Source organism: Lissotriton helveticus, chromosome 1_2 (genome assembly GCF_964261635.1).
Source record: "Lissotriton helveticus chromosome 1_2, aLisHel1.1, whole genome shotgun sequence".
Classification (NCBI taxonomy): domain Eukaryota; kingdom Metazoa; phylum Chordata; class Amphibia; order Caudata; family Salamandridae; genus Lissotriton; species Lissotriton helveticus.
Genome location: NC_136058.1, coordinates 31,864,511 through 31,891,280, shown reverse-complemented (window position 1 = coordinate 31,891,280; position 26,770 = coordinate 31,864,511).

The following is a 26,770-nucleotide window of genomic DNA, read 5'->3' as shown; positions in this document are numbered from 1 at the left end:
CGTGAGCCTCTTCCGCGTTGTTGTGATATCAAAAGTAACGAGAAAACCCAGCCGGGTTCTTCTCGCGGAACGGCCCAAAACGTCACGTCCGCCTAAAACGAGGTGGACGGGTAGCGCATATGCGGCAAGGGATCGCGCTGCGGCGCGAGTATCACTGGTTCGGTCCCCGCGTCTCCGTGACAGGAGAGCGGCGCACACCGGCGTTCTGCAAACAGGAGCCCCTGAATGCAGGTACAGATCCCAAATGCGCTTCCTCAAAAATAAGTCAATAACGAGGGCTGGACAAATTATAAACAGGACACTGACTACCTTCTAGCTACAGGGGACCCAAAAGGGGAAGGGGGAAGTAAACAACATAAGGTATAAACCCAAAAACGAAGCACCAGGACAAGGAAATATATCAGGATACGGGACAAAAAGGCAAAAAGATAAGGGGAATAGGGAATTCTCTACTTCTTTCCACGGGCCCGTGAAAAGACAGCAACCAACAACAGGAAACTCCGGAGCCAGGATGCAGGAACCCACAGGTTAGCAATAACAAGCATAGACATAAGGGTAGGACTCCTTTTTATGCTACTGGTGTGTCATGTGATGATATTAGACATGGTCAACAAAAGAGGACTGGGGACCTAATCCTAACAGTACCCCCCCCGACAATCCTCCCCACCGGTCGGGGTTTTCGGGGATGTTGCCTGTGGAATATTCTCACCAGCCGAGGCGCATGCACCCCTCCAGCCGCTTCCCATGTCCTATCCTCCGGGGCATACCCCTTCCAGTCTACCAGGTAATACAGCCTACCCCTCCTTCTTCTAGAATCAAGAATGGCCTGCACTTCAAACTCCTCTTCGCCATCCACCATTACGGGGGCAGGAGGAGGTAGGACCTGATCTGATGGGACGTAGGGCTTCAGCAAAGAAGTGTGGAACACCGGGTGGATTTTATAGTCCGAGGGTAATAACAACTTCATTGCCACAGGGTTGATGACCTGAACCACTGGAAAAGGGCCTACATACCGGGGCTGTAGCTTACGAGAACCCTGTAGTCTTAAATTACGGGACACCAACCAAACTTGATCGCCCACTTTATACCCCGGAGCTGGGACTCTATGTCGGTCTGCCTGCACCTTCATAGCTGCCTTGGCGTCCTGTAAGCTGCTCCTAGCCACATCCCAGATGTCTCCCAACCGTTTACCGACTTCATCAATGGCTGGCACGTGCCCAGTGGGTTGGATGGCGAGGGCTCTAGGATGAAATCCCATAGAGCAAAAAAAAGGTGACATGCCCAAGGCCGAGTGTACACTGTTGTTATATGCGAATTCCGCTATGGGCAAGGCCCTCACCCAATCACACGAAAGGGATGTAGTCAAGCATCTCAAAAACTGTTCCATCGTCTGGTTGGTGCGTTCTGTCTGCCCATCTGACTGGGGATGATACGCAGATGACAAACGTATATCCATCTTGAGCACCAGACAGAGCTCCCTCCAGAAATGAGACACAAACTGCGCCCCCCTGTCTGATATGACGGCTGTGGGCAACCCATGCAACCGTACTATTGAGACCAAAAACTCCCATGCCATTTCCTTTGCTGTGGGAATGTTTCGAAGTGGCAGAAAGTGAGCCATCTTGGTAAACAAGTCTACAACCACTAAGATAGCAGTAAAACCGGAAACCAAGGGAAGGTCTGTAACAAAATCCATGCTGATGGTGTGCCAAGGGGAAGGGGGTACCGCCAACGGCTGTAACAGACCCGATGGCTTACTGTGTGAGGGTTTATTGATGGCACATACAGGGCAAGCTGTCACATATTTATGGATGTCCTGGGCCACCGTATCCCACCAAAACCACCTCAAACACAACTCCTTGGTCTTCCCGATACCCGGGTGCGCAACTAATGAGGATGAGTGACACCACTCCACCACCTTTTGTCTCAACTCGGGAGGAACAAACAACCTCTCCCCCTGATACAACAACCCGTCTCTAAGTATCACCTGAGGCAATTGTAACCAAGGGGCCACATCCATATTGCGCAACAGATCTTTAATATCCGAAGCAAATTCTTCCACCGAAGCTACTCCCACAATCCTCCTACTATCCAGCATAGGCCTGTTTTCCTTCCCTGCTTTTACTTCCTCTGGATCAACATGAATTCGGGACAAGGCGTCTGATTTAATCTGTTGAGCGGCAGGTCTGTAAGTGATAATGAAATCATATTCATTAAAAAACAAGACCCAACGCATTTGTCTGGGTGTCAAAGCCCTGGCTGATCTGAAGAACTCCAGATTCTTGTGATCTGTGTAGATTGTAACGGTATGCCGGGCCCCCCACAGATAATGGCGCCATTCTTCGAAGGACAATTTCACAGCCAGTAATTCCCTCTCTGCCACCGTGTAATTACATTCGGCCGGCAGCAATGTTTTCGAAAAATAGGCGATAGGGTGCATATCTCCCTTGCCCCCCTCCCTCTGGGACAAGACACCACCTACTGCACTTGCGAAAGCATCCGTTTCCACAAAGAAGGGAAACGCCGGATCTGGGTGAGCCAGTACTGGAGCGGTCGTAAAGGTTTCCAACAATAACCGAAAGGCGTTCTGAGCCTCCGGGGACCACTCAAATGAAATCCCTTTTCTCAACAGGCGGGTCATTGGTGCCACGATGTCTGAAAAGTGGGAGATAAAGCGCCAGTAGAAATTGGCAAACCCTAAAAGTACCTGTATGTGCTTCACCGTTGTAGGCACAGGCCAGGATAAAATAGCTTGTATCTTTTTTGGATCCATTCGTATCCCTTCAAAGGAAATGAGGAAACCCAAAAACTCCACCTCCTTAGCATCAAACTGACACTTTTCAAGTTTGGCATAAAGCCGATGTTCCCGCAGTTTCTGCAGTACTTGTTTGACATGAGTATGATGGTCAGCTCCGGTCTCTGAGAAGATAAGGATGTCATCCAAGTAAACTATTACTGTCTTATCCAGATGTTCGCTCAGGACCTCGTTTATAAAATACTGGAATGCCGCCGGCGCGTTACACAAGCCGAACGGCATCACACAGTATTCGAATAACCCATGTTTCGTTTTAAAAGCCGTCTTCCACTCATCACCGGGCCGCACCCTGATCAGATGATATGCTCCACGCAAGTCCAATTTAGTGAACACCGTGGCCTTGCGGAGCTGATCCAGCAACACGGGGATGAGCGGAAGAGGGTACCGGTTTTTTATAGTGGCCTTATTTAATGTCCGGTAGTCCACACAGGCCCTCAGAGTGCCTTCCTTCTTTGGGATGAAAAAGATGGCTGAAGAAACAGGAGAGGACGAAGGACGGATAAAACCTAGCTCCAACATCTCATCCAGATATTCTTTGAGATGTCTTTCCTCTGGTTCTGACAGAGCATACACTCTACTACAAGGCAAAGGAATCCCCTCCACTAAATCAATCCTACAGTCAAAAGACCGATGAGGAGGCAGACTCTGAGCACGAACCTTGTCAAACACATCGGTGTATTCCACATACTGTTTTGGAACCCCGTTCTCCTCTGTGGCTGCACAATACAAGGGAGGGACCTTTTCACTGGCCTCGCTATAGCAATGTTTCAAACAATAATGCGAATCAAGCGTGACAAGCCGTTGTACCCAATCAATCCTGGGATTGTGTTCTTGGAGCCAAGGCACCCCTAATACCAAGCCAAAGGAAGGCGCGTCTATCAGATCGAAAACCACGCACTCAGAATGACCATTGTCACATAACAACCGCAGCGGCATAGTTTGTCTAGTAATACACCCAGACGACAACTCAGTCCCGTCTATCGCGCGTACCGGCTCTGGCTGTTTCTTATACTGGCAAGGCACACCTAGTTTCTCTGCTAGGGAGATGTCAATGAAATTGCCAGTGGCCCCTGAGTCCAACAACACAGAAACAGGCACCCTTTGATATTCTGCCAACAGCAGCTGTGCCGAAATCACAAAATGTCTGGGCGCCATATCCACTGCCCCCAACACCTCATACTGTTCTCTTCTATGCACAGTTAGGGGTAGCCTTTCCACATGTACATATGCCAACTTTTTACCATGACCGGATCCAGACGGTTTAACGGGACACTCTCTTGCAAAGTGTCCTCCTTGTCCACAATAGAGACATAAGTTCTGATCCCTCCGTCTCTTTCTTTCCTCAGGAGTAAGGGGCCCCCTAACCCCTCCTATTTCCATGGGTTCCGGCTTTGCTTCACCAGGATGCTGTTTCACTTCAGTCTTTATATAGTTCCCTCGAGAAACCTGAAAACGACCACGGTCCCCGCGGCGCTCTGATAGCCTATGATTCAATTTAACCACTAGGTCTATAAAAGCGGCACACTCCTCTGGGGGGTCCACTACTTGTGAAACCACGTCCTTCAATTCGTCATTAAGACCCTGGTAAAACAAGGAGGTCCGCTTATCGGCCGGCCAATGTGTCTCTGCAATCAGACGATTAAAAGACGCTATATATGTCAGAAGATCCTGTCGACCCTGTCGTAGTTTAAGTAATTCTGAATCACTAGCTTGCATGAAAGCGTGTTTGGCAAACAACCCCCTCATCAGTTCTTTGAATGCATTGTAATCCCTCAGTACCTGATCATTCCCTTCCACTAAGGGGATAGCCCACTGGGCAGCCGTACCAGCCAGGTATGAAAGAGTAAAGGCTACCTTCGCGGCATCATCAGGAAATGCACCAGGTCGACACATAAAGTGTAACTGACACTGGTTCATAAACATCCCATACTTCCCACTGTCCCCATAAAACCTTTCAGGCGGAGCCAGGGGTACAGGAACGGGGGAGTTTACAGTAATAGCTACAGGGGTACTTCCTCCAGGGTTGCTCTGTCCCGCCCCCCCATACTGGAAAGTAGCCGGATGTATCACAGGATTTTGGGCTCTAGGCTGGGTCTGTGCCTGCGCTCTTACTGCAACCAGCTCTTGTCTCAATCCTACATTCTCCTGTCTCAAGTCCTGTACTTGGGCCTGTAAGGCAGCAAGGGCACCCATTATATCAATCATGGAGGGGGCTTCCGCCCCAGCCATGGCCCCTCCACTTTCGTCCATCCAAGTTCAGGCAGTGTAGTTTAACGTGGGCTTGTTATTCTGTTGGACTCCTGCCCAACCCACACACTGCAGGAACGAGGATATGTCCAATCCACTTCCCCGACTCACCAGCCACTCTCTGACAGGCACAGATGAGAAAGCTGCTGACTCAGAAAAGGGGGTGGAAAATTATAAGGCAACCACACCTTCCACCCATGTAACTTGTCACCAAAAGGAACACCCGCCTCCTTCTTCTGCTCCTGCAAAAAGGGGAACAACAAATACACCCAACAGTTATGTTTCAGTCCCCAGTCTTACCTCTAATGCATATATCCATCTCCAACAAATATCATCACACACACTTACCATAAGCGTGAGCAGGCTTTGCTTCAAGGAGTTGTCAAATGATTTGGAACCTATATCCCAAGACAATGTCTCTTGGGTGAGTTAGGAGCTGGGACTCTATGATTTGTATGGGTGTTTTGGCGTGGGCGATTAAGAAGAATACAGGGTACAAAAAAAAACACACCGATAGCATTGGTATGTACAAAAAAAAACCCTGTTAGCGTGGTTTGGGGAATTAGAAGCAAAACAAATCCAAGGACGTGAGCCTCTTCCGCGTTGTTGTGATATCAAAAGTAACGAGAAAACCCAGCCGGGTTCTTCTCGCGGAACGGCCCAAAACGTCACGTCCGCCTAAAACGAGGTGGACGGGTAGCGCATATGCGGCAAGGGATCGCGCTGCGGCGCGAGTATCACTGGTTCGGTCCCCGCGTCTCCGTGACAGGAGAGCGGCGCACACCGGCGTTCTGCAAACAGGAGCCCCTGAATGCAGGTACAGATCCCAAATGCGCTTCCTCAAAAATAAGTCAATAACGAGGGCTGGACAAATTATAAACAGGACACTGACTACCTTTTAGCTACAGGGGACCCAAAAGGGGAAGGGGGAAGTAAACAACATAAGGTATAAACCCAAAAACGAAGCACCAGGACAAGGAAATATATCAGGATACGGGACAAATAGGCAAAAAGATAAGGGGAATAGGGAATTCTCTACTTCTTTCCACGGGCCCTTGAAAAGACAGCAACCAACAACAGGAAACTCCGGAGCCAGGATGCAGGAACCCACAGGTTAGCAATAACAAGCATAGACATAAGGGTAGGACTCCTTTTTATGCTACTGGTGTGTCATGTGATGATATTAGACATGGTCAACAAAAGAGGACTGGGGACCTAATCCTAACAATGACATCGCCACAAAGCCTAAAACTTTCACCAAAGTTATGACGGGAACTTATTACGGAGAATAACAAATAGCCACAGATGCAAATAATGCAAAAGAATGATTTACGACAGGAGAATGGGAAAGAATGATTTACAACTTTGTTGAAATTACGACCACTTACTCTGTGATACAATTAATGGGAAAGAATGATTTACGAATTGGTCTGAGGGCAAGGCCAACGTTAATTATGTTTATTTCATATGCGCACACATACCAGAAAAGATTTATGGCCACATAACGGGTAACGATGTGGTCTGAGGGCAACGCGCACAACTTTGGTCCCGGGGACTAATGTTCGAACCTCCTGTCACGTCGACAATAAAAAATACACACACATTCACAAAATAAACACATTCACAAACAAAAAAATACACACACATTCACAAAATAAATTATTTTTTTATACACTGCGTGTCAGATTCAACAATATACCCGTAATACATTTTAAGTGTTTTTGTTACTTGCAAAAACATATATATTTCCTTTTTATGGCTGCGTGGATGGGCTGGATGGGTTGGGTGTTGGATGCGTGGGTGGGTCGGTGGATGCATGGGTGGGTGGATGCATGGATGAGTGGGTGGATGTGTGGATGGGTGTGTGGATGGATGCGTGGGTGGATGCGTGGATTTATGCGTGGGTGGGTGGATGGGTGGGTGGATGGGTGGGTGGATGGATGCGTAGATTTATGCGTGGGTGGCTGGGTGTGGATGCATGGATGAGTGGGTGGGTCGATGCGTGGATGGGTGGGTGGCTGGATGCGTGGATGGGTGTGTGGATGGATGCGTGGGTGGATGCGTGGATTTATGCGTGGGTGGGTGGATGGGTGGGTGGATGGATGCGTGGATTTATGCGTGGGTGGCTGGGTGTGGATGCATGGATGAGTGGGTGGGTCGATGCGTGGATGAGTGGGTGGGTCGATGCGTGGATGGGTGGGTGGCTGGATGCGTGGATGGGTGGGTGGGTAGATGGGTGTCATGTAAACACGCACCCAATAATTCAATCGCCAACTCTATTTATTTCTTTCGCTTGCAGAGTCCCAAAGGCCACCGAGTTGAAAGACAAGCTACATTTTTGTGGGTGTGAGCGCAAAGAGCCAGAGCACAGTGTCCAAAAAGGTAAAAGAGCTAACGTTCGTAATGTGTGAGTGAAGCAATGTTTTTGGTAGCCTAATGCATGGGTGGGTGGATGGATGCATGGATGAGTGGGTGGGTGGGTGGGTGGGTGAGTGGGTGGGTAAGTGGGTGGGTGGGTGCGTGGGTGGGTGGGTGGGTGGGTGAGTGGGTGAGTGCGTGGGTGAGTGGGTGGGTGGGTGAGTGGGTGGGTGGGTGAGTGGGTGCATGGGTGGGTGGGTGGGTGGGTGAGTGGGTGAGTGGGTGAGTGGGTGGGTGGGTGGGTGGGTGCATGGATGAGTGGGTGGGTGGGTGGGTGCGTGGGTGAGTGTGTGGGTGAGTGGGTGAGTGCGTGGGTGGGTTGGTGGGTGAGTGGGTGAGTGGGTGAGTGCGTGGGTGGGTGCGTGGGTGAGTGGGTGAGTTTGGGTGAGTGGGTGGGTGGGTGGGTGGGTGCATGGGTGAGTGGGTGAGTGGGTGGGTGGGTGGGTGGGTGAGGGGGTGGGTGGGTGGGTGGGTGGGTGGGTGGGTGAGTGGGTGAGTGCGTGGGTGAGTGGGTGAGTGGGTGGGTGGGTGCGTGGATGGGTGGGTGGGTGGGTTGATGGATGGATGCGTGGGTGGGTAGATGGGTGTCATGTAAACACGCAACCAATAATTCAATCGCCAACTCTATTTATTTCTTTCGCTTGCAGAGTCCCAAAGGCCACCGAGTTGAAAGACAAGCTACATTTTTGTGGGTGTGAGCGCAAAGAGCCAGAGCACAGTGTCCAAAAAGGTAAAAGAGCTAACATTCGTAATGTGTGAGTGAAGCAATGTTTTGGCACCCTAATTTAGTAGGTGCTGATGTCCGTACGCATTTTTAGTGTTTACAAATATGTTTTTGGGGTATTGACGCAATGCAAATCATTGTTTATAGGTCTTGGCTAGGCCATGGATTTAGCGGTGCTTCTGCCAGATATTAATTAGTGGCTTGCAAAAATCCCCACAAGCCTTTTTTCATGCAGATTGCTCTCAGACATACAATCTCATTCCACAGCCTTGTAGTGGTGACCCTTCCTTACAGCAGCAGGTTAAAGGATTGGTAGTTATTAATTGGATTTTAGAATTAGAAAGGTGCAACATATATTGTGCAAATGCAAACAAGATAGTGCACAAAGCGATGAGTACAGTGTACAGAGCATACTCACAGTGTACACCTTTTACGACCCCCAACTTAAATGACACAGCCTGTTTCTGTCTTGAAAATGATTCCCTTATTTTTCCTTTTCACCCTATTCACAGCGTACACCTTTTACGACTTTCAACCTCAATTAAAGCTCCTGTTTGTGTATTGTCAATGATTCACCTTTTTTTTCCTTTTCCAGGGAATGTCGGATCCTAAGATGGCCAAATACATAACTTCCAGCAGAGGGAACCGGCTACTAAAGCACACTGGTTATATATACTGTAAGGAGAGACATTCTGAGCCACGGGCTCATTGGAAGTGTGTCCAATATTACGCCAAGCAATGCAGAGGCCGAGCGGTTACTGTGGGTGACTCTGTTTTAAGAACTACAGACCATAACCACTCTGCCTCTGCAACTGCAATTGAAGTGAGAGAATCAATAAATGAGATGAAATAGATTGCAGGCAACTCCAATGACCCGTGCGCTGCTATTTTAAGGGAGGTATCCAAAACCATTCCTGAACATGTCGCTAGTAGCATGCCCGCTATTCCAAACTTGCGTCGAATAATCCAACGTAAGAAACAGGCAAATAATCCTAAGCGCATTACACCACGAACCTTTTCTGACATAACAATCCCTCGTGAACTTTCTGTTACAGTTGCGAATGAACCGTTTCTAATATATGACAATGAAAATGCTCTAAAGCGTGTTGTAATATTTAGTACCCCCCGTAATCTAAGTAGGTTGGAGAACAGTGATGTTTGGATGATGGATGGTACCTTTAAAAGTACGCCCACCCCTTTCACCCAAATATACACTATTCACGGCTATGTTAACAGCACAGTAGTTCCTTTAGTGTACAGTTTGCTGCAGACAAACAATCCTCAACATATACTGAATTTTTGTCAGTCTTAAAATCTAAAATGCCAAACAAAAGTCCGAGAAAAGTCATCATGGACTTTGAATTACCAATGATCAATACTGTAACCAAATTGTACATGGATACCCAAATTCAAGGATGTTTTTTCCACTTTTCTCAGGCGTTTTGGCGTAAAATCCCAAAAACATCCCTCATTGAGGATTATGCGTCTGACAGCAAACTCCAGTTTGAGCTTAAAAAACTAACTGCCCTTTGCTTTGTTCCTCCTCACAGTGTAGACGAGTACTACACATCGATTACTGAGTCTGAGTACTTTATAGCAAACGAAGACAAATTGGCACCAATTTTAAATTATTTCGAAGTCACATGGATTGGCCATCTAAGCAGGTCAGGTCGCCGGAGGAAACCACGTTTTCTTGCGGACTGGTGGAACTGCTACTCGACCTGCTTAGAGGGAGGAGCAAAGACAAACAATGCCATAGAGGGTTGGCACAACTCTTTGAACACGAGTATTGGTAAACCGCACCCTAACTTTTACAATTTTGTAGAGATTTTGCGAAAGGAGCAAAGCTACCAAGAAATGCGCATGTCACAATCTTTAGCATGTACTTTAAACCCACGGCTTTCACAGCGCACAAAGGAAATGTCGACTCGACTATTGGCAGCACTAAAACTTTTCCCCTTGTATGTGGTTAGTGACTACCTTGCTTCGTTGGCACATATACTGAATTCCTTTCACTAACAATGTGTGTACCTTGCTGCCTATGACACCAAATTCCACGAATAACAAATACTGTCAATGTTAGATGAAAATGTTTCTGTTAAAATTTCTGTTTTACATCCAACAAGAATGAAATATGTGACATGAGACCGTAATTTTCCCCAGTGTAAATTCAAGTTCAATAATGTTAGTCATGTCCTACATCGGAAGTATCTATCTCTGTGATATAAATTGAACGGAATGCAAAAAAATATAGCCGGTTTCCCCTAAAAAAATGTAGAAGTTTTCCCCGTTAACCTTGTGTGTTGTTATTACATTCTATCAATTTCTGTGATCCCAATCCAATGTAATTCCATAAACATGCAACTTTCCTATGTAAAACTGTGCTTTACTTTCAAAGCTTGTGCTTCGATACTCATAAAGAGTACAGGGGATTTTTCTTGTAATAAATACTTTCTTTTTTTATAATATCTAACGTGTGTGGTGTCCTTTCATTTGATATTACAGGATTGCATATGGTAAAACAGATGTCTTCACATGCCCTCTTGAGTTTAGCCTGAATCCCAACTTTTCACATTCCACCCATCCACCCATACAACCCACTCATCGATGCATCCATCCACCCAACCACGCATCCATCCACCCACCCATCCAAGCATCGACCCACCCACTCATCCATGCATCCACACCCACCCACCCACGCACGCATAAACCCACGCATCCATCCACCCACCCATCCACGCATCGACCCACCCACTCATCCATGCATCCACACCCAGCCACCCACGCATAAATCCACACATCCATCCACCCACCCATCCACGCATCCATCCACCCACCCATCCACGCATCGACCCACCCACTCATCCATGCATCCACACCCAGCCACCCACGCATAAATCCACGCATCCACCCACGCATCCATCCACACACCCATCCACGCATCGACCCACCCACTCATCCATGCATCCACACCCAGCCACCCACGCATAAATCCACGCATCCATCCACCCACCCATCCACCCACCCACGCACGCATAAATCCACGCATCCACCCACGCATCCATCCACAAACCCATCTACGCATCGACCCACCCACTCATCCATGCATCCACACCCAGCCACCCACGCATAAATCCACGCATCCATCCACCCACCCATCCACCCACCCACGCACGCATAAATCCACGCATCCACCCACGCATCCATCCACACACCCATCCACGCATCCACTCACTCATCCATGCATCCACCCACCCATGCATCCACCGACCCACCCACGCATCCAACACCCAACCCGTTTGCAAGTAACAAAAACACTTAAAATGTATTACGGGTATATTGTTTTGTTTTAATTTATTTTGTGAACGTGTGTGTATTTTATATTTTGTGAATGTGTTTATTTTGTGAATGTGTGTGTATTTTTTATTGTCGACGTGACAGGAGGTTCGAACATTAGTCCCCGGGACCAAAGTTGTGCGCGTTGCCCTCAGACCACATTGTTACCCGTTATGTGGCCATAAATCTTTTCTGGTATTTGTGCGCATATGAAATAAACATAATTCGTTACCCGTTATGTGGCCATAAATCTTTTCTTGTATTTGTGCGCATATGAAATTAACATAATTAACGTTGGCCTTGCCCTCAGACCAATTCGTAAATCATTCTTTCCCATTAATTGTATCACAGAGTAAGTGGTCGTAATTTCAACCAAGTTGTAAATCATTCTTTCCCATTCGCCTGTCGTAAATCATTCTTTTGCATTATTGGTGCATATGAAATAAACATAATTAACGTTGGCCTTTCCCTCAGACCAATTCATCAATCATTCTTTCCCATTCGACCCACCCACTCATCCATGCATCCACACCCACCCACCCACGCACGCATAAATCCACGCATCCATCCACCCACCCATCCACGCATCCAGCCACCCACCCATCCACGCATTGACCCATTCACTCATCCATGCATCCACAATTATTATTTATGCACCAAAGTTATTACGGGAAGGCAAAGGCATGACATCGCCACAAAGCCTAAAACCTTCACCAAAGTTATGACGGGAACTTATTTCGAAGAATAACAAATAGCCACAGATGCAAATAATGCAAAAGAATGATTTACGACAGGAGAATGGGAAAGAATGATTTACAACTTTGTTGAAATTACGACCACTTACTCTGTGATACAATTAATGGGAAAGAATGATTTACGAATTGGTCTGAGGGCAAGGCCAACGTTAATTATGTTTATTTCATATGCGCACAAATACCAGAAAAGATTTATGGCCACATAACGGGTAACGATGTGGTCTGAGGGCAACGCGCCCAACTTTGGTCCCGGGGACTAATGTTCGAACCTCCTGTCATGTCGACAATAAAAAATACACACACATTCACAAAATAAACACATTCACAAACAAAAAAATACACACACATTCACAAAATAAATTATTTTTTTATACACTGCGTGTCAGATTCAACAATATACCCGTAATACATTTTAAGTGTTTTTGTTACTTGCAAAAACATATATATTTCCTTTTTATGGCTGCGTGGACGGGCTGGATAGGTTGGGTGTTGGATGCGTTGGTGGGTCGGTGGATGCATCTATCTCTGTGATATAAATTGAACGGAATGCAAAAAAATATAGCCGGTTTCCCCTAAAAAAATGTAGAAGTTTTCCCCGTTAACCTTGTGTGTTGTTATTACATTCTATCAATTTCTGTGATCCCAATCCAATGTAATTCCATAAACATGCAACTTTCCTATGTAAAACTGTGCTTTACTTTCAAAGCTTGTGCTTCGATACTCATAAAGAGTACAGGGGATTTTTCTTGTAATAAATACTTTCTTTTTTTATAATATCTAACGTGTGTGGTGTCCTTTCATTTGATATTACAGGATTGCATATGGTAAAACAGATGTCTTCACATGCCGTCTTGAGTTTAGCCTGAATCCCAACTTTTCACATTCCACCCATCCACCCATACACCCAACTCTCACCCACCCACCCACTCATCGATGCATCCATCCACCCAACCACGCATCCATCCACCCACCCATCCAAGCATCGACCCACCCACTCATCCATGCATCCACACCCACCCACCCACGCACGCATAAACCCACGCATCCATCCACCCACCCATCCACGCATCGACCCACCCACTCATCCATGCATCCACACCCAGCCACCCACGCATAAATCCACGCATCCATCCACCCACCCATCCACGCATCCATCCACCCACCCATCCACGCATCGACCCACCCACTCATCCATGCATCCACACCCAGCCACCCACGCATAAATCCACGCATCCACCCACGCATCCATCCACACACCCATCCACGCATCGACCCACCCACTCATCCATGCATCCACACCCAGCCACCCACGCATAAATCCACGCATCCATCCACCCACACATCCACCCACCCACGCACAAATCCAAGCATCCACCCACGCATCCATCCACACACCCATCCACGCATCGACCCACCCACTCATCCATGCATCCACACCCAGCCACCCACGCATAAATCCACGCATCCATCCACCCACGCACGCATAAATCCACGCATCCACCCACGCATCCATCCACACACCCATCCACGCATCCACCCACTCATCCATGCATCCACCCACCCATGCATCCACCGACCCACCCACGCATCCAACACCCAACCCGTTTGCAAGTAACAAAAACACTTAAAATGTATTACGGGTATATTGTTTTGTTTTAATTTATTTTGTGAACGTGTGTGTATTTTATATTTTGTGAATGTGTTTATTTTGTGAATGTGTGTGTTTTTTTTTATTGTCGACGTGACAGGAGGTTCGAACATTAGTCCCCGGGACCAAAGTTGTGCGCGTTGCCCTCAGACCACATCGTTACCCGTTATGTGGCCATAAATCTTTTCTGGTATTTGTGCGCATATGAAATAAACATAATTCGTTACCCGTTATGTGGCCATAAATCTTTTCTGGTATTTGTGCGCATATGAAATTAACATAATTAACGTTGGCCTTGCCCTCAGACCAATTCGTAAATCATTCTTTCCCATTAATTGTATCACAGAGTAAGTGGTCGTAATTTCAACCAAGTTGTAAATCATTCTTTCCCATTCGCCTGTCGTAAATCATTCTTTTGCATTATTGGTGCATATGAAATAAACATAATTAACGTTGGCCTTTCCCTCAGACCAATTCGTCAATCATTCTTTCCCATTCGACCCACCCACTCATCCATGCATCCACACCCACCCACCCACGCACGCATAAATCCACGCATCCATCCACCCACCCATCCACGCATCCAGCCACCCACCCATCCACGCATTGACCCACCCACTCATCCATGCATCCACACCCAGCCACCCACGCATCCATCCACCCACCCATCCATCCACCCACGCACGCATAAATCCACGCATCCACCCACGCATCCATCCACACACCCATCCACGCATCGACCCACCCACTCATCCATGCATCCACTCCCAGCCACCCACGCATAAATCCACGCATCCATCCACCCACCCATCCACCCACCCACGCACGCATAAATCCACGCATCCACCCACGCATCCATCCACACACCCATCCACGCATCGACCCACCCACTCATCCATGCATCCACCCACCCATGCATCCACCGACCCACCCACGCATCCAACACCCAACCCGTTTGCAAGTAACAAAAACACTTAAAATGTATTACGGGTATATTGTTTTGTTTTAATTTATTTTGTGAACGTGTGTGTATTTTATATTTTGTGAATGTGTTTATTTTGTGAATGTGTGTGTATTTTTTATTGTCGACGTGACAGGAGGTTCGAACATTAGCCCCCGGGACCAAAGTTGTGCGCGTTGCCCTCAGACCACATCGTTACCCGTTATGTGGCCATAAATCTTTTCTGGTATTTGTGCGCATATGAAATAAACATAATTCGTTACCCGTTATGTGGCCATAAATCTTTTCTGGTATGTGCGCATATGAAATAAACATAATTAACGTTGGCCTTGCCCTCAGACCAATTCGTAAATCATTCTTTCCCATTAATTGTATCACAGAGTAAGTGGTCGTAATTTCAACCAAGTTGTAAATCATTCTTTCCCATTCGCCTGTCGTAAATCATTCTTTTGCATTATTTGCATCTGTGGCTATTTGTTATTCTCCGTAATAAGTTCCCGTCATAACTTTGGTGAAGGTTTTAGGCTTTGTGGCGATGTCATGCCTTTGCCTTCCCGTAATAACTTTGGTGCATAAATAATAATGGTGCATATGAAATAAACATAATTAACGTTGGCCTTGCCCTCAGACCAATTCGTCAATCATTCTTTCCCATTCTCCTGTCGTAAATCATTCTGAAATCATTCTTTTGCATAATGCTTGTGGCGATGTCATGCCTTTGCCCTGTAATGCCTAGCAATTCGTCAATCATTCTTTCCCATTCTCCTGTCATAAATCATTCTGAAATCATTCTTTTGCATTATGCTTGTGGCGATGTCATGCCTTTGCCCTGTAATGCGATGTAATGCCTAGCGCTCTCAAAGTCATTGCGGCGTCTTGCCATGCGTCGCAGTAGCATGCGGTGTGCAGGCATCTGCGATGTATTTGTCGCGATGCAATAGCAACGCGATGCAGTGCTTCCGCTGTAACGGGTGTTTCCCGTCAGGTACGCGAACCGGAGCGCTAACCGGAGCGCTGATACAGATATATATATTTTTTTGAACGTTAATTTCTCAAAATCCACTGAAGCACATATATTGAGACCTAGCAAAGGCACATCGGGCAAACAATATCTACAATTTTGCCAAGTTTCGTGCAAATCCATTCAGCCGTTCGAGCTAAAAGTGAGTCCAACCGCCCTATGGAAAATTGCATGGGAAAAACACGTTTTGGGACCCCCTTTTTTCACAGCCCCCCTTGGATGAACCACCCCCAAATTTTCAGGGGCTGCTCAGAAACAAAATGTGCAATTTTCCTGAAAATTTCAGCCAATTCCAATCAAAAACGCCAAAGTTATTAGACATAGAATTTTCAAAAATCCCATAGAGAAAAAATCCTAACTATATAAACCTACTGGCGACCGCCAGTAGGTAATATATATATATATATATATATATATATATATATATATATATATATATATATATATATTACCTACTGGCGGTCGCCAGTAGGTAGTTATAGTTAGGACCTACTTTCCATAGGAAATCAGCAACATTCTATTTGGAATAACTTTGGCGTCGGTGGACGAATTGTCGCGAAGTTCTCCAAGAAAATGGCTTGCTCAGTTCCGCTCCTTCCCTGAAAGTTTGGGGGTGATTCGTCAAGTGGGGGCCGAGAAAAAAGGGGGGTCCCAAAACATGTTTTCCTTATGCAATTTTCCATAGGGACATTTAGCCAGGGCTACAGCCCGAACGGCTGAACGGAATTACATCAAATTTGGCAGAGAGGTAGAGTTTGGTTCGCAGATTGTGCTTTTTGTTAAATGGTGTAAATCCATTCAGTAGTTCCTTAGAAAATTACAAGTAAAATCATAGCGATATCTAGAGACGGAGTACAGCACGCGTACGGAAATCCGTACAATTATGAGCACGAGCTGCATGCTGATTGGCTGTCAACTGTGCGTGAACACTCCAAACCAGGAAGTGTTGGCAGCCATCTTGTTGATCACTAGAAGCTACTCACAAGAAAACAGTAAAACAAATTCGAGAAATAAGGAAAGGGGGCAGGGTAGAAACATCCTGACCCTCTAGGCTTGCTCAGGGGGTCGTACGTGGATCTTTAGGCTTAATTTTTATTTTATTTTTTAAATAAAAAATCGGGGGGGGGGGGTACCCGTATGGTATACGTACGCGGTGGAAAAGGGAAATAAAAAATAGAAGTCCGGTTTATTCATTAGGTCCTGGAGGGGCAAATTTCGGGGGCAATTCTTTTCATAGTGGGGGGCTTGTAAGGTGCCCCTAGCACCGGGGAACGCCTCCCCTCTGTGGTTTTATTTTGAAGTATGCGGGGGGTTACGATCCTCTTCCCCTCAGTCTCGGGGACCGTCATCCCGACGAGGCTTTTTTTTTATATATTTTGTTTAAAGTGTGTTTTCAGCTCTCCCTCTCTCTCTCCCCATACACGTCGCGGGGACCGCCACCTTCCTGGGGCAGTAATATGTAAAATTACCTTCCAGCCCCGGGTACCTGCACTCCCCGGGGTTTTTTTAATGTTGGGAGGGGGTCGCGCTGCCCCCCTCCTGGAACCCTTGGTGGCCCTGGGGTCCACCATCTCCCAGGGTCGGTTCTTGCAGTGTCTCGGGGTGCGTACTTCTGGGACACTGCTGTTTGGTATGGTAGAGCGGTACCGTCGCCGCTTTCACTTTACCACAGGAAACGGCTTTCCTATTTGAAAAAGAGAGCAAGTTAATCTGTTCTCTCTTTCAAGAAAGCAGATTGTTTTTCAAAAAGAGAGAGCAGCATATAAGGTGATGTCTCTGATAAAGCAATGCGGGCTCACGAAGGACGCAGGAAGCCGTCTGCGATCGTGGGGGCATTGGGGTAAAAAAAATAAAGTTCTTTTTAAGAACTAACTTTACTGGTCAAAAAAAGAGCTATATTTCTATGATAGTATGTAAAACTTTCCGGGTTTTTTTTGTGCACCAGTTGTACTCTCTATGCATGCGCAGCCTCGTTTCTAAGCCCACGTTTTTTTCTTTTTCTTCAAGTTCGCCAAGCAAACCTCTCCTCATTTCAGGTATTAAATTTGCCGTTTTCTTTTCATGGGCCGTGTGTGTCATCCGCTGCTATACTTTTGTAATATATTAATAAACATATTGTATCTATATTTATTTGAAATGTAGTGTTGAGGCGCCAAACGTTGATTACATACTCCGTCCAGCACCATTTTAGTCGTTTTCCTCCTTTATTTTTAATATACCTGTTACTTTCATTTTACCCTCCGCATATTTTCTCTGTGATCGATGAGATTGCCTGCCACAGACACCACGGTGTTTGTCCTTGGCCTCCGATCTTATCAGACTTGGTCACACGTATACCTAGAAACTAATTTGAAGGACGTACTCTCTACGCATGCGCAGCCTTGTTTGCAAGGGCACGTTTTTTTTCTTTTTCTTCAAGTTCGCCAAGCAAACCTCTCCTCATTTCAATTATTAAATTTGCCGCTGTCTTTTCCCGGGTCGTGTGTGTCATCCGCTTCTATACTTTTGTAATATATTAATAAACATATTGTATTTATTTTTTTTAAATGTAGTGTCAAGGCGCCAAACGTTGATTACATACTCCGTCCAACGCCATTTTAGTAGTTTTCCTACGTTCTTTGATTTTACCCTCCGCATATTTTCTCTGTTATCGATGAGATTTCCTGCCACAGACTCCACGGTGTTTGTCCTTGGCCTCCGATCTTATCAGACTTGGTCACACATATACCTAGAAACTAATTTGAAGGAGGTAAGGCACAGCCATTACAACGCGTGTTCGCCAACACAAGGACATTATTATGATTATGCATTTATCATGCGTGGTAAATGCATACTAGTTGTAAAAGCATGTGTGGTAAAGCCATATGTGCGCTAATGGCTTTGTGGGGACGATCAGGCATTGTACTGGCTGTTTCCCCCCAGGAAACTGCAGAAACCGGGTATGGGCGTGGTGGACTCCAGGGCACCAGGCGGAGGGCCGCCATGCCCCTCTCATACAATATAGAAGTCTTTGTGGGGTTATTGTTTCTGTGGTTTGAGGGGCGTCATTGAGGCGCACACACTTAATTTTGTAGGGGGTAGGCATTGCATGGGGAAATGTTGCAAGAGGTTTGTAAATGTGGTACACATTGTTTCGTATTAGTTTGATTTCTTTACCATGTTGTACTGTATACAGAGAAAATATAAGTCAGTACTTTTCAATCCTAGTCTTGAACATCTTACTATAGTACTTCAACATTATAAATATTATTTTTATTGGGGGTCGTCACCCCCCCACAAAGAAAAAGTAGTATGTAGTTTTTTTATCAACTTTTATTAAAACAATAACTGTAAACGAAACTTAATGATAACTATATTATAAACAACTAGAAAAATAACTTTAAAAAAAACAATACTATAAACAAATTGTGAAGTTGACTCCAAGGATGTACGATTGGTAATCTGCAAAACAAAAAAGAAAATTAGAGTTTAGAATTATGTAGATGTGACTAAATGAGCTGAAGCATTACAAGTCAAGGTAACACTACGATTTTACGTGTGCAGTGTGCCTGGTACATTTCAGTTGCGTTATAGTGCCGCGTTCAAGTGGTGTGTATATGGAAGTGCCTACTGTGTTAGTGACACAAAAGTGGCAGAACGGGATTGTAAATATGACAACTTATTTCTAATGCATTGCAATGAAGGCATCGTATATCTAGGCCTCTGTGCTTACCGTTGTATAAACATTGCGGCCAAACACTGCAGACAGTGGAATTCACAACTTCAGTTTAGGTGTTATTCTACAAGTCAAAGGAGACAGCAGTGTCTATAAGTTTAAAAGACAAAGAGAAATTATGTCACAGAGAGTGAGAGAGAGAGAGAGAGAGAGAGAGAGAGAGAGAGAGAGAGAGAGAGAGAAAACAACATTAAAACTGTCTTGCAGTGTGAAGGTGAGATTTTTTCTTGAAAAGTCAGACGTAGATTTAGAAGCTGCTTGTGTCACTTTTCCCATGGTAAAAGTGATAGAAAAGTGGCGTAATAAGCTTGTAGATCTGTTTGTCAGACTGTTGTAACCTATCTGTTGTCACTGCTCGGAGGTAATTATACATTTTACACAGTGACGCTGCTGCACTCTACCGACTGTCTCCTTTCACAAATGAAGGTAACACTACACTTTTACGTGTGCAGTGTGCATAGTACATTTCAGTTCCGTTATAGTGCCGTGTTCAAGTGGTGTCTATATGGAAGTTAGGTCTCTATGCTTACCGTTGTATAAACACTGCGGCCGAAAACACTGCGGCCAGTGGAATCCACAACTTAAAGTGAACTTTTCTTCTCCATGTCAAAGTAGACAGCATTTTCTATAAGTTTTAAAGAGAAAGAGAAAGAGAAATGATGTCACAGAGAGTGAGAGAGAGAGAGATTTTTTCTTGAAAAGTCAGACGTAGATTTAGAAGCTGCTTGTGCCACTTTTCCCATGTTAAAAGTGATAGAAAAGTGGCATAATAAGCTTGTAGATCTGTTTGTCAGATTGTTGTAACCTATCTGTTTTCACTGCTTGGAGGTAATTATACATTTTACACAGTGAAGCTGCTGCACACTGCCGAATGTCTCCTTTCACAAATGAAGGTAACACTACAGTTTTACGTGTGCAGTGTGCCTAGTACAATTCAGTTCCGTTATAGTGCCGCATTCAAGTGGTGTCTATGTGGAAGTGCCTATTGCGTTAGTGACACAAAAGTGGCAGAACGGGATTGTAAATAGGCCAACTTATTTATAATGCATTGTAATGAAGGCATTGTATATTTAGGCCTCTGTGCTTACCGTTGTATAAACACTGCGGCAAGTGGAATTCACAACTTGAAGACACCTTTGCTTCTACACGTCAAAGCAGACAGCATTTTCTATAAGTTTAAAAGAGAAAGAGAAATGATGTCACAGAGAGTGATTGAAAGATGGTGGTCTACGTGTGGAAGAAGCCTTCACTGTAATCAAGAGAGTTAATCATTTCAGTTTAGATAAGGTTGTATAGAGCAGAGTGGAGATAGCAAAGTCCAAAACTTTAAAAAAGAAAGAGAAAAGATGTGAGAGAATGAGAAAGTGAAAGGGGAAAAAGGACATTAAAACGTGGGAGAGACACACAGGACAGGGGAGGGATACGTGAAGCCAGAGGCGCAACCACAGTCAAAAATATCGGGGGTGTGGGGGCTAGAAAACATTTGGGATGGGGGCTTAAGTTCAAGCAAGAGTGGAGCTGCAGGGGCTGTATGCGGGGGGGGGAAGATCAAAGTCTCATTAACAAGCAAAATGTGTTTGAAAGACCTGTGACGTACTTGGGTGCGACTGTGTGTGGGCCCATGAAGCAATGTCATCCTAGCTGAAGCCCCGTTAGCCTAATGTTTATTTTGCGCTTGGTGCATCCTACAGATTCTTTCCTTTGACAGATAAGTTGCCGTTGTTTCAGAAACAAGCTTCTTTGCTCACCTTGTGCTATTGCCGTCGTCCGTGTTACATAATCCACCGTGAAGCTGGACATCTAAAAGATATTAAAAGAAAGATGTTACGATTGGTAATTGTTACAATATTAATTTGGAGTTAGATAATATTGCGCTTTTTTAGACGCGTTGATTGTCACATTTCTACGAACTGTTTGTATTGTGAATATATTCCGGACATTTCAGCGATTAGAAAAACGTTATTGCTATTGGGAAAAAAATTTAAACATGCAAATTAATAGATTATGTAGGAGTACGTTCGTCTAAAATACTAAGTCGCCTTTTTGTATGTTGTCAGCTACAACCCTTTGACTCCTTCCGATGCATGCTCAAGCCTCAATGCTCAGCTTTTCGTGGAAAAGACACCTTCTTCATGAAGTAGTCCCGATCTCCAACAAAGAAGTCTCATATATGGTGCTGAGTCTTGATATCTGCATGGCTAACGACATGCTCATGCTCCCATCATCATCACCGCAGGTTCTTCACCTGCTCAGTGCTTCGGGCACCACTAACTCAGTGACCAAAGAGGCCACGCATGTAGTAGTGGGCCCCTTGTTCGGTGCTTTGGGAACAACTCTAAAATGGCGTACAACACGTGTGCTCCGTCTTTTTTATACATAGGGTCACATGTGTAGTGACGGATGCGCTGAATGGGTGTGGTGTGGGTGTATAGCAGCCATGAGGGAGTATGTGTGTCGATATGACAACTAGACCTGCAACTAAGAAATCACTACAATGGAAATTTGGCCCTTGTACTGTTGTTGTGTTTTACTGATAGCGTAAAAGTGGCTTTCTTTTTTCTATGTGACGTTATAATACAGTCACTATGTATGTAGCCTATTTTGTGGCGCATTTTATTGTATAATGCGTTTAAAAAACTAATTGTGGTAGGGTGCTTTTGAATTAAACTGTGAAGTGTGCTTACGAGTTTGTTGAGTGTAAAAGTATTTTTTTATTTATTTTCTATTCTATTATAATTGTGCTGACTTTTCTCCTTTAGCGTGCAGTACTATATTATTTTATAAAATGTATAACTGTTGAAATCATCTTTGAAAGTAAAATGTAAGCTGCTGTCTGTGACGAAAAGCATTGCCGGCTTCCGCAGGAAGTGGTGAGCCGGGTGGGACCGTGGAGGCTTTGGGGCTCTTCCCATGGTCCGCAACGTTACATTTGAGCCCCGGGGGATGGGGTTCTTCGGGGATTATGAAAAATTAGTGATAAAAGGCTATTTTTTTAATGTTAGATTTATCGTACGCGTACCAAGCACGTATGGACGACGAACGGTGCGAAGATTGGAAGTCGTTCCGTAAGCGTACTGAAGGAAGAAAAAGAAGAATATTTTTAAGATATTTATGAAGTGTATGTGTTTAGATGTTGGATGGCTCTAAAAAGAACCCTTGTGTTTATTGGTAGATATTAGTACCTACAAGTAAGTACCAATGCAGAGTCTAAAGTTCAAGAGGAAGACTCTGTTTCCCTCATCTGTAAAATATACACCGTCTCTCCTATAGATGTCATGGATATTGAAACGTAGATTGTTGTGGTAGATGGACCCCATTCTATAGTCTCAGAGAAAGGCAGAAACAGATGTATTCACATGTTTCCTAGCTTTTTCAATCTGTGGACAATAGTGGTTGGACCGATTCCATTTCTGCCTTTGGCATATATTAGAATATACAAAAGCAGTTTTGGGGAACAGTGTCATCAATTGTGCAAAGGTGTCCTTCATAAGCATTTCCAGACCTACTCCTGTCAAAGTGCCTAGGTCATTGTCACCACAGTGCACAATTATGAGGTATGGGTGTTGGAGATGCAAAAAGGATTTCACCAATGGTATCAATTGGTGCCACTTTAATCCTCTCTGTCCAATCCATTTAATGTTTACATTTGGTAAACGTAGGTCTATGTTAATTCCTTTCCGTTCTGCGTACCTTTGACTCCAGAAAATATAGCTGTGTTCCACAATCCACACTGTAAGCTTCTTGAAGAGACGTCTGGATGCACTCTGAAGGTCTCTGTAAATGAAATGGACGTTTGAAAAGGAAGATTTTTTCAAAAATGGTGGACAACATGCAGTTTTGAAAAAAGAAGAGAAATGATTAGTTGTTCGAGAAAATTCTACACTAAGCTAGGATGAATGTTTCTGTGTTTTAAAAGCCTGATTTTTATTGGTTAAGAAAAACTGATAGAAAAGAACGTTACATAAGATAAGCTGGTATATTCTCAAGTCAAGCACACTTGCTGTTTTAATTTGCAACAATGTAAGATGAACCTTTCTCCTGTGTGGTGAGTTAGGTGTTCCCTGAAGTGTTTCTATGGTAACTGGCAGATTGTGAAAAGGGGGAAGGGTTGAAAGTTTTGTCAGTTGGAAAGGGTGCAAAAGTTCAAGCAATATAAAAGTGTGTTTCGTTTTGTTGTAATGTGGGAATAAATGTGATTTTTATATTTATTTGTATATGTGTGTAGATTGAGTGTGTAAATTGACAGGAAAGGTTTGCTATTTGCTATTGGACTTCCCGTCGCCCTAGGACTGCTTAGGGAGGTTTCCAATGATCCGAATGTCAAAATGTTTGATGGCCTTTGTTGAACCTTTGATGGCCCTGGGGACCACCACCTTCCAGGGTGGCTCCTGTAGTGTCACCGGGTGCCTATCCCTGGGACACTGCTGTTTACTATGGTAGGGCGAGAGTTCTCTTTCAAGTAGGAAAGCAGATTGCTTTTCGTCTGAGAGAGCAGCATGTAAGCTGGTCTCTCTGACAAAAAGCAATGCCGGCTCCCGTAGGACACAGGGAGCCGGCTGGGACCGTGGGGGTTTTGGGACTTCCCCCACGGTGGTGAACGTTATATTTGAGCCCCGGGGGATGGGGTCCCCGGAGATTGAAAAAAATTAGTGATAGAGGCTATTTTTTTTACGGTATATTTAGTGTACGCATACTGTGCGATTCTGAAAGTCGTTTCATAAGCATACGTAAGCAAGAAAAAATCAATAAAAATATATATTTTACAGATATGTATCAAGTTTATGTCTTTATATGCTGGTTCTTTGTAATGAGACGTTTTCTTTTTATTGGTACTTATAAGTAAGGTATTATACATAGTCTTAAATTGTTGAGGAGCAGTGTTTTATACAGTGCTGAACTTTTGACCTCTGTTGACAGTTGACTTTTGCATGATCTGTTGGGGTAGGGTGGAAAGTTATGTCAGTTGGAAAGGTTTGAAATGTTAATGCAATGGAAATGTGTGTTCGTTTTGAAATAATGTGTGAAGGATTTTAATTGGTTATTTATATGTATGTATGTGTAAAATGAGAGGGAAAATGTTCCATTTCGTGGTTCTGGTGCAAGCACCGAACTAGAGAGATACTGTATAAGAATATCTACTGTGTTAGTGGCATTCTTCTTACTCTACAAATCAATTTGAAAGGTGAGTTGATAAATTGTATGGGAATGTATGTGGTGCATGTTTGTACATTAAGGAATTATGGGGCATGTTATCAAGACAGGCGATAAAATTATTGCCGTTTAATCGGCGGAAAACTGCAGATAAAGCAGTGATAATGGGCTTGATAATATGCTGTATGCAATTCCAATCGAAGCCTATGTTAGATGTGAGGGACATCTAACATGGGCCCCGATTGAAATTGCATAGAGCATATTATCAAGCCCATTATCGCTGCTTTATCGGAAGTTTTCTGCCGATTAAGCGGCAATAATTTTATTGTCTGTATTGATAATATGCCCCTATATTCGTACCTTGTTAAATATTTTATAGTAGTAATTGTGCTTTGCTATAAAGCATGCTGTTATGTTTTATTGCTTAATATTACATTGTGCGTCTGTGTACTGTAAGGAATTATGGGGCATATTATCAAAAAAGGGCGATATATTATCGCCGCTTTTATCGGCAAGAAATTGCCGACAAAACGGCGATAATGGGCTTGATAATACGCCTTTGTTATTTCCTATAGAAGCACATGTTGACACCAGAACATGGGTTTCCACGGGAATTATCAGGCTCATTATCGTCCGTTTTATCTGCAGTTTCCGGCCGATATTAAAACGGCGATAATATTAACACCGGTCTTTGATAATATGCCCCTATATTCGCTCCATTTTAAACGTTTTACAGTAGTAAATTTGTTTTGGTAAAATGCATGGTCTTATAATTTTTTGGGGTAATATCACACTGTGCATGTGTGTACATTAAGGAATTAGGGGGCATATTATGAAGGACCGGTGTTAAAATTATCGCAGTTTTATCGTCCGGAAACTGCCGACAAAACTGCGAAAATGGGCTTGATAATACGCCTTTGTTATTTCTTATAGAAGCCCATGTTAACACCAGAACATGGGTTTCTATGGGAATTAACAAGGGCGTATTATCAAGCCCATTATCGTCCGTTTTATCGGCAGTTTCCGGCCGATATTAAAACGGCGATAATTTTAACACCGGTCTTTGATAATATGTCCCCATATTCACTCCTTTTTAAACGTTTTACAGTAGTAAATGGGTTTTGGTAAAATGCATGGTCTTATCATTTCTTTGGGTAATATCACCCTCTGCTTGTGTGTACATTAAGGAATTAGGGGGCATATTATCAAGGACTGGTGTTAAAATTATTGGCTTTTTATCGGCCGGAAACTGCCGACAAAACGCCGATAATGGGCTTGATAATACGCCTTTGTTATTTCCTATAGAAGCACATGTTAACACCAGAACATGAGTTTCTATGGGAATTAACAAGGGCGTATTATCAAGCCCATTATCGTCCGTTTTATCGGCAGTTTCCAGCCGATATTAAAACGGCGATAATTTTAACACTGGTCTTTGATAAAATGCCCCTATATTCGCTCCTTTTTAAACGTTTTACAGTAGTAAATGTGTTTTGGTAAAATGCGTGATCTTATAATTTTTTGGGGTAATATCACACTGTGTATGTGTGTACATTAAGGAATTATATTCACACCTTTTTGCATATTTTCTACACTCTGTTGTCCTACTCCCTCCTGTCTTGTCTTACTCCTTCCTCTCTGATTATAATATCTTCTTTTTCCTATACTCTGCTCTCTTTTTATACTTTTTTTTCATACTTGCTCCTCTTTTTGCATATTTGTCCTACTCTTTATATTCTCTCTTGTCTTTATATTCACCACTGTTGTCATAGTTCTTACTGTGTTCTCATAGTACTCCCTCTCTCCTCATACGGTCAGTCTTCTTTATAATTGTCTTTTCCCCACATTTTTGTCTCTGTGTCTTTTTACATTCTTTCCTCTTTCTTCATATATATACTCTTCTGTTCTTATATTCTCTGTTTCTTCTTATTCTCGCTGTTCTTTGCAGGTACTCCTCATTGTTTTCTGATACTTTTCTT